Source organism: Haliaeetus albicilla, chromosome 27 (assembly GCF_947461875.1).
Source record: "Haliaeetus albicilla chromosome 27, bHalAlb1.1, whole genome shotgun sequence".
In the NCBI taxonomy this organism is placed as follows: domain Eukaryota; kingdom Metazoa; phylum Chordata; class Aves; order Accipitriformes; family Accipitridae; genus Haliaeetus; species Haliaeetus albicilla.
The window spans coordinates 17037616-17043615 of NC_091509.1; the positions used below are offsets into that span (position 1 = coordinate 17037616).

Sequence of the window (6000 nt, forward strand, 5' to 3'; positions counted from 1 at the left end):
GAAACTGCTGCCTTGCTAAGGAAAGGGGGAAGCTCAAAGAGCTGAAGGAGGCCTTGGAGATGCTGGTATTATAAAATGGTATTGAAACTTTAGGACAGTCTTAAGGTAGGAAGCTGCTTCACTTGCAGAATAAAGGTTGCATATCAGGAACGTGAACTAAGACACACAAGAGAGCTATCAAAATATCCAGGCTGAGATCACAACATCTAGATGGCAGCCTGCATGACATACCTAACGGCTTTCCCAGTCTAGAAAAAAAAAAAAAAAAAAAAAATCAACCTTTTCCTGCAGAGCTCCATTATAGCATAAATCAGAATACTAAGAGCAAGTATTTTAGTTCTAAAGTAAACAACTATGTATGTATTTTCTGCTCCTTGATTCCTTCACTTAAAAAAAGCCCTCTGAGGCATTAACAAAAGGATTCATGTTGCAGTCTTACAAAAGAAAAAACTGAGTTGTTGCCAGTTTTTTTAAATAAGCACCATCTTGGAAGTGTAATTAGTAGCTCAAAAGTACACGTTAAGCATTTAAACAGCTTTTTCCATGGGACCTGCCTAAGTATTTGTAAACTCTTCAAGACTTCAACTGCAGAAATCGCTCAATGTAGAAATTGTGAGTGCAGGTCCCCAAGCTTATGCCAAGCTTTCCTGTTAAGTGGACTTCTACAACCCGATTTCAATGTAGGAAGTTAATTTATGTCACTTAATACAATGCTAATAATCTTGCAGGATATTGTACAATAATCACACTTCCAAGTGTGAAGCACCAACACTGAAAAAGGAATACAAAACAGATGAAACCCTGCAGTGACTCAGTTTGAGCAATTTATGTGTAAAGCTTTCAATATTACACCATGAAGAAGACTTAATTTAGACTGGTTGCTGTAATGTCAGTATTTTGCCACCAAAAGTAGTGTAAAATCTCAATATACAGATTAAAAAAACCCAGATACATTGTAGGCAACAGGGCAAGGGTCAACCTCTGTCTCGTGCAACTAGGACTAAAATCTAGAGGTAGGGTCTGTTGAGATTATTCTTGCAGGGTTTTAAGGTCAGTGGTAGTTTTTTCAAGCTCATCATATACAATTGTAACCTTTGAATACTATATATTTCTCCTAGCAAGAAACCCTATGGAAATAAGCGACAATTCTTGTATATTCTTTCAATTCTGAAGACTAAAAGGCATCTTCATTCATAAAGATACCATCTGTGTATAATCTCTTAATGCAGCGCCATTTGGGCCAGGGAAGTAATGGTACAGACTGCATATATACACGTGTGCAGACAAAATTACATGACAAAACCAGACAATAATTTAAAACCCAAGAGTCTGTTAACAAACAGAACAAGGCCCTCTGCAGCAGGGACTGCCTGTTGTAGCAGGTGCTGCACAACTGGAAGGAGGAATTCTGGTTCACCACCTGGCCTCCAAGGCACGGTGGTAATCCAAATAAGACGACACACTGCACTACAAACAAAAAACCTTAGCTTTTTGGTGATAGATTAACAGGACCATTTTTATTTACACTGCCATGCTTTTAAAAACAGATGCTTTTGTTCATCTGTTGGGAAAGACTTTTCAGTTTGCTCAATCTTGGGAGCATTCGACCCCATTTTAAAGACAGCGGTTTCCATCATGAACACTGCACTTGCTTAGAAGAATGCCTTCCTAGTATCTAGTACAGCCTGATCTTAATGATTTTTACCTTGAAATGTAGCACGCTCATTCAATTTGTGACCCTTCGTAACACGTTTTCAAGTCTTCATATATAAAACGTCAAAAGTATTTACCTGCCCATGCAGTATTACAGTCTCATCTATCTTTATATTTCAGTTCTTCCTCTAAAATTCAAGCAAACAGCCTGAACACATCAAGACTGTATTCAGAGTTCAACTTCAAAATGCAAACAGAAAAGAGATGCATGGTAGTATCCTTTTTATAAATGGACTGCTCCAAGCGATTCAGGTGAAAAGTGAACAAAGAGTTAATCCAAACGCGAAGGGCTCCATTTCAGTAATAGCATGAATAAACCCCCACAGAAGGCTTCATTGCTAGCAGCAAACTCCACAGAGTCCAGATGAACCAGCAGGAAGAACAGAGGGTGGATAATCCTGTAAAATTACCCCAGTGGAAATGTTGATAAATTCCCAATTACGAGACCTGCTCTAGAATGAAAAAAAAATGCGAGATACAATACAATTACCAGTCAACACTTGCATATCTTTGTATTTAAGCCAGACAAATACCACAGGTATTTCTTAATCCCTTGAATTTTGAATTAGTTACCCATTATGGCGAAATCTAGATTAAGAAAATAAGCCCCAGAAATCAAACGAAAAAACAGAAGATCTGCAGCTCCAGTTACAAAGCAAACACCCGCCTGTGAGGTTGTATTTTCAGTAATACAATTTTCTGTGCTTTTGTGGAAATAGAGATATCTGTGTTTAAAACAAAACGCAACAAAACCTCTGTTTTACTGTATTTGTTCTGAATATATTTCTCATATTACGCAAAGCAAAGCAGGCTTCATATGAATTTTTAAATGTTTGTGGAAAAACTGCTGATAAGGTACACGTTCATGACACATATGTATATCAAGACAGAGACAGGTGCATAGACACGTACTCTCCTAAAGCCTTGTCTGATCCCGGGCTTAAAATTCTCTATAAAACTCTAAATGAGAAAAGCACGAGGGCAGATCATGGAGTCCAGGAGCAAGTACCCCACTCCTCCAGGCCTGGAGGCTGCCCAGGATGCAGGAGTTCTGCACCAGGTCAGGTGTTCGGTCCCTGCACACCTGTCCCAGAGCCCACCAAACGCAGCAACCACCCCCAATTAGCCCAATTAAGCAGTCACTGCCGTTCAGACGTCCGAACACGCCGGTTTCTCCGACCCCCCCCCGCCCCAATTCCCCTCTGTTTATCCCTGCATGCGTCTGTCCCGCGGCCTCACGTGCCGGCGAGCGGCCCGCCTCCCGCGCTCCCCCATTGGTCCCCGGGGCTGGCAATCACGCCCCGCTCCCTGCCTCGCCGTTTCCCTCCGCCGGAACGAGCGAGGGCCGCTCCGGGCCCCGGCGCCAGCCCAGGCCTCGGCTCCCGCCGCTGCCGGCGGAGGCGGGCGGTTGTCGGCGGGGCGGCAGGCCCTGTCGGCGGCTCCTTCCGGAGCAGGAGGGGAGCTCCGCTGACAGGCAGCGGCTGCCGGTCCTCCGGTGTGCTCTCAGGGAGGCAAATCGGCCTCCGGGGAGGGAGAGAGAGAGGGGGGAGAGACGCGGGGAAGCCGTGCGCCGAGGGTGGACGGGCAATTACCAGATTGATGTCATTTCCCTCTGCCTTTGTTTAATTATTTTAAACTCAATTGCATGGGGGGGGGGAATAAAAACCAAAACAACAAAACCCCAGCAACAACAACAGAAAAAAAAAAAAAAAAAAAAAACTTCAGGCTTCCAGATGCCATTATACTAATTTCTCTTAATTGCCTTCCCGATGCAAATAAACCCGGGCTCCCTGCGAGGCGCCGCCCGGCCCGGCTCCCTCCCTCACGCCGGGTCGGTGTTTACCGGCCTGTGGCCGGGCAAGTTCCCCCGCCGCTCCCCGCTCCGGTAACCAGACGTTTTCCCAACCGCTTCCCCGGGGCGAAGACCCTTCCCCGGGCCGAGGACCCTTCCCCGGGCCGAGGACCCTTCCCCGGCCGTCCCCACAGCGACAACCGCCCGGGGCCCAGCGCTTCCTCCAGCGCCGCCCCCCCCCCCCTTCCTCCTCCTCCTCACGCCCAGAGCGGGGCCTCGCCCCCCCCTCCATGACACCCCCAAACCACACAACGCGGGGAGAGCCCCCTCCCCGCCGCCAAACTCTGAGGAAGGCTCCCCCCCCCCTCCCCGCCATAATAACGCCGCTCCCTTCCCTCACAGCACTCCCCCCCCCAACAAGTACTGCCCCCCCCACACCCCCGAGCGAGAGCCCCCCCTCCAGGCGAGGCGCCGCCGACGCCCCCCGCGGCGGGGGCCGCCCCTACCTGTGGCTGCAGCATCCCCGTCCCCCCGCCGCCCTCGCTCCGCCGCCTGCCTGGCTCTTTGTTTCCTGCCGCGGGCCGGACGGGAGAGCGGCTCCCCCCCGCCTCCTCCTCACACTCATTGAAAGCAAACAAGCATCATGGCGGCGCTGGCGGCGGCGGCGGCTGCGGGCGGGCCGGCCCTCCTCCTCCTCCTCCTCCTCCTCCTCCTCCTTCTTCTCCCTCCTCCTCCTCTCCCTCCGCCCCGCCTGCCCTAGGCCGACCGAACTCCGCGCAGGCTCCGCGGTCGCGGAGGGGAACGCGGGGCTGGAATGTGCGTGGGGGGGAGAGAGGTCGGCGGCACCCGCGGGTTGTGTGAGGGGAGGCCTGGGGAAAGGGGGGTTGTGGGGGTGGCAAAAGGTGGGGGGAAGGGGTTCGGGGGGGTGTTTTGGGGTACTTCTGTGGGGGTCGGGGGGTGGAAACGTGGGTGAAAGGAACGGGTCAGCCGTATCGTAAAGCACGGAGCCGGTGTAAATGGTGTATCGGAGGGAAACTGCGTCTAGCAGGAGTCCAGGGAGCCTAATTAAAATAGTGGCTTGTTTCAAAAAGAACTTTAAATTCTCCTGCGACAGTCCGAATCGGGAACTCAAACTTGCAGTGGATGTGTTCTGGCAAAATGTGGGCGGTGTGCTGAACGCTTTTTAGGAAAGAGGGTATCTTATATCTTTGTGTCTTTAATAGAAATATAGCGAGGCAGATCCTTTTCTATGACATTTGCACAAACAGCGTTTACCGCGAAATGGCCACCAGAATTGCCATCAGCACCTTTGTGAAACTCGGGTTACGGCTCATTTTCTCCCTTGAACCAATTAATGGACGCCTACCAAGATACTTGGAAAGATAAAGGACGTTCCGATTAAGTGTTGTTATTCCTGTGCCTGTGCAACAAGACCGTAGAGTAAGATGACAGATGCTAGGTGAAGTGATGGTGGGGAAGGGCCATCCGTGGTGGCCAAAATTGTCAATAATGACTTCCAACTGAAGGATTTCCTCTGATTTTCAGAGACTTAAAGTGTTCAAGCATTGGTGATGCAGCAGCAAATGTGCGCTTGGTATGCACCACCTCATCGAAAGGAACAGTAAAGAAAAAGATCCCAGATACACAACTCTGTTGCTGAACTGGGAAAGCTAAAGGACTTGAAGCCTCATCTGTTTATGTATGACTGGATATGTAGCTCAAAATAAATGGCACTCACGCTGCTGTGCACCAAGGCATTCTCTTGTAACATGATTTAAAGGAGGGTAGTACCTGGTCGTGCTTCTGAGGAACGCCACCGGCAACCACGGAGAGCAGCGCATTGAAAAAGATGACCCCGGCATGGCGTGTACCAAACTTGATCGCAGAACGTCCTCCCTTGAAAGGTTGAGCCCTTTGGCACTTTGTTGGAAATAATCCTTCTATACTTCAGATTTCTGTTCAGCCATATCATATCATATCTGAAATGCTCTCGGATGATAAACTATCTCCTCGCCGCATGGCGCAGTCCTGTGCTAGAGATATCTGAGCTAGCTCTGTTATGGGATGCGGCACGGGCTCTGGCAGAAGTGCCGTATCTGCTTCCTGGGCTTGGCTGACTCTGGAGAGCTGACAGTCATTCAGAACTAACTCGAGTAGCTCTGCATGTCATTCTCTTGCACTGCATGTCTTTTCTTTCCGATAACCAGCTGTCCCGCACATTCTTCAGTTAATACTTTCTAGGTCAGATATGGCCTCCATAGACTGTATCATTTTGCCCAGAGCTAATTCTCCAAAAGCAGTAGGAAAGTCTTTGAATACGTTGCAGGATTTTCCAGGAATTGCTGCTCAGCAAAGAAAATTCAGCTGATCATAAGTCTCTCAAAAAACGCTTACGGGGAAACTTCATTCCTCGGGGATGGATGATGGGGTAATATTACAGGAGGCTTGGAAAGGTCTATGGGCAAGGGCCTTCATCGCTGCGAGTGGAGAACAAA

General features: G+C 49.0%; 1 protein-coding gene across 3 annotated transcripts in view; it reads right to left on the reverse strand.

The window, feature by feature from the left end:
* CNOT6 (CCR4-NOT transcription complex subunit 6) overlaps positions 1-4181 on the reverse strand; it is a 33815-nt gene extending 29634 nt beyond the window's left edge. For 2 of the 3 annotated variants that reach the window (XM_069772881.1, XM_069772879.1), the window contains exon 1: positions 4012-4181. The gene's annotated coding sequence lies outside the window, so the exon portion shown is untranslated. Of the gene's footprint in view, positions 1-1790; positions 2166-4011 lie in introns of all 3 variants that reach the window. The other variant, XM_069772880.1, reaches the window with a different exon arrangement.
* Between the last annotated feature and the right edge of the window lie 1819 nt (positions 4182-6000).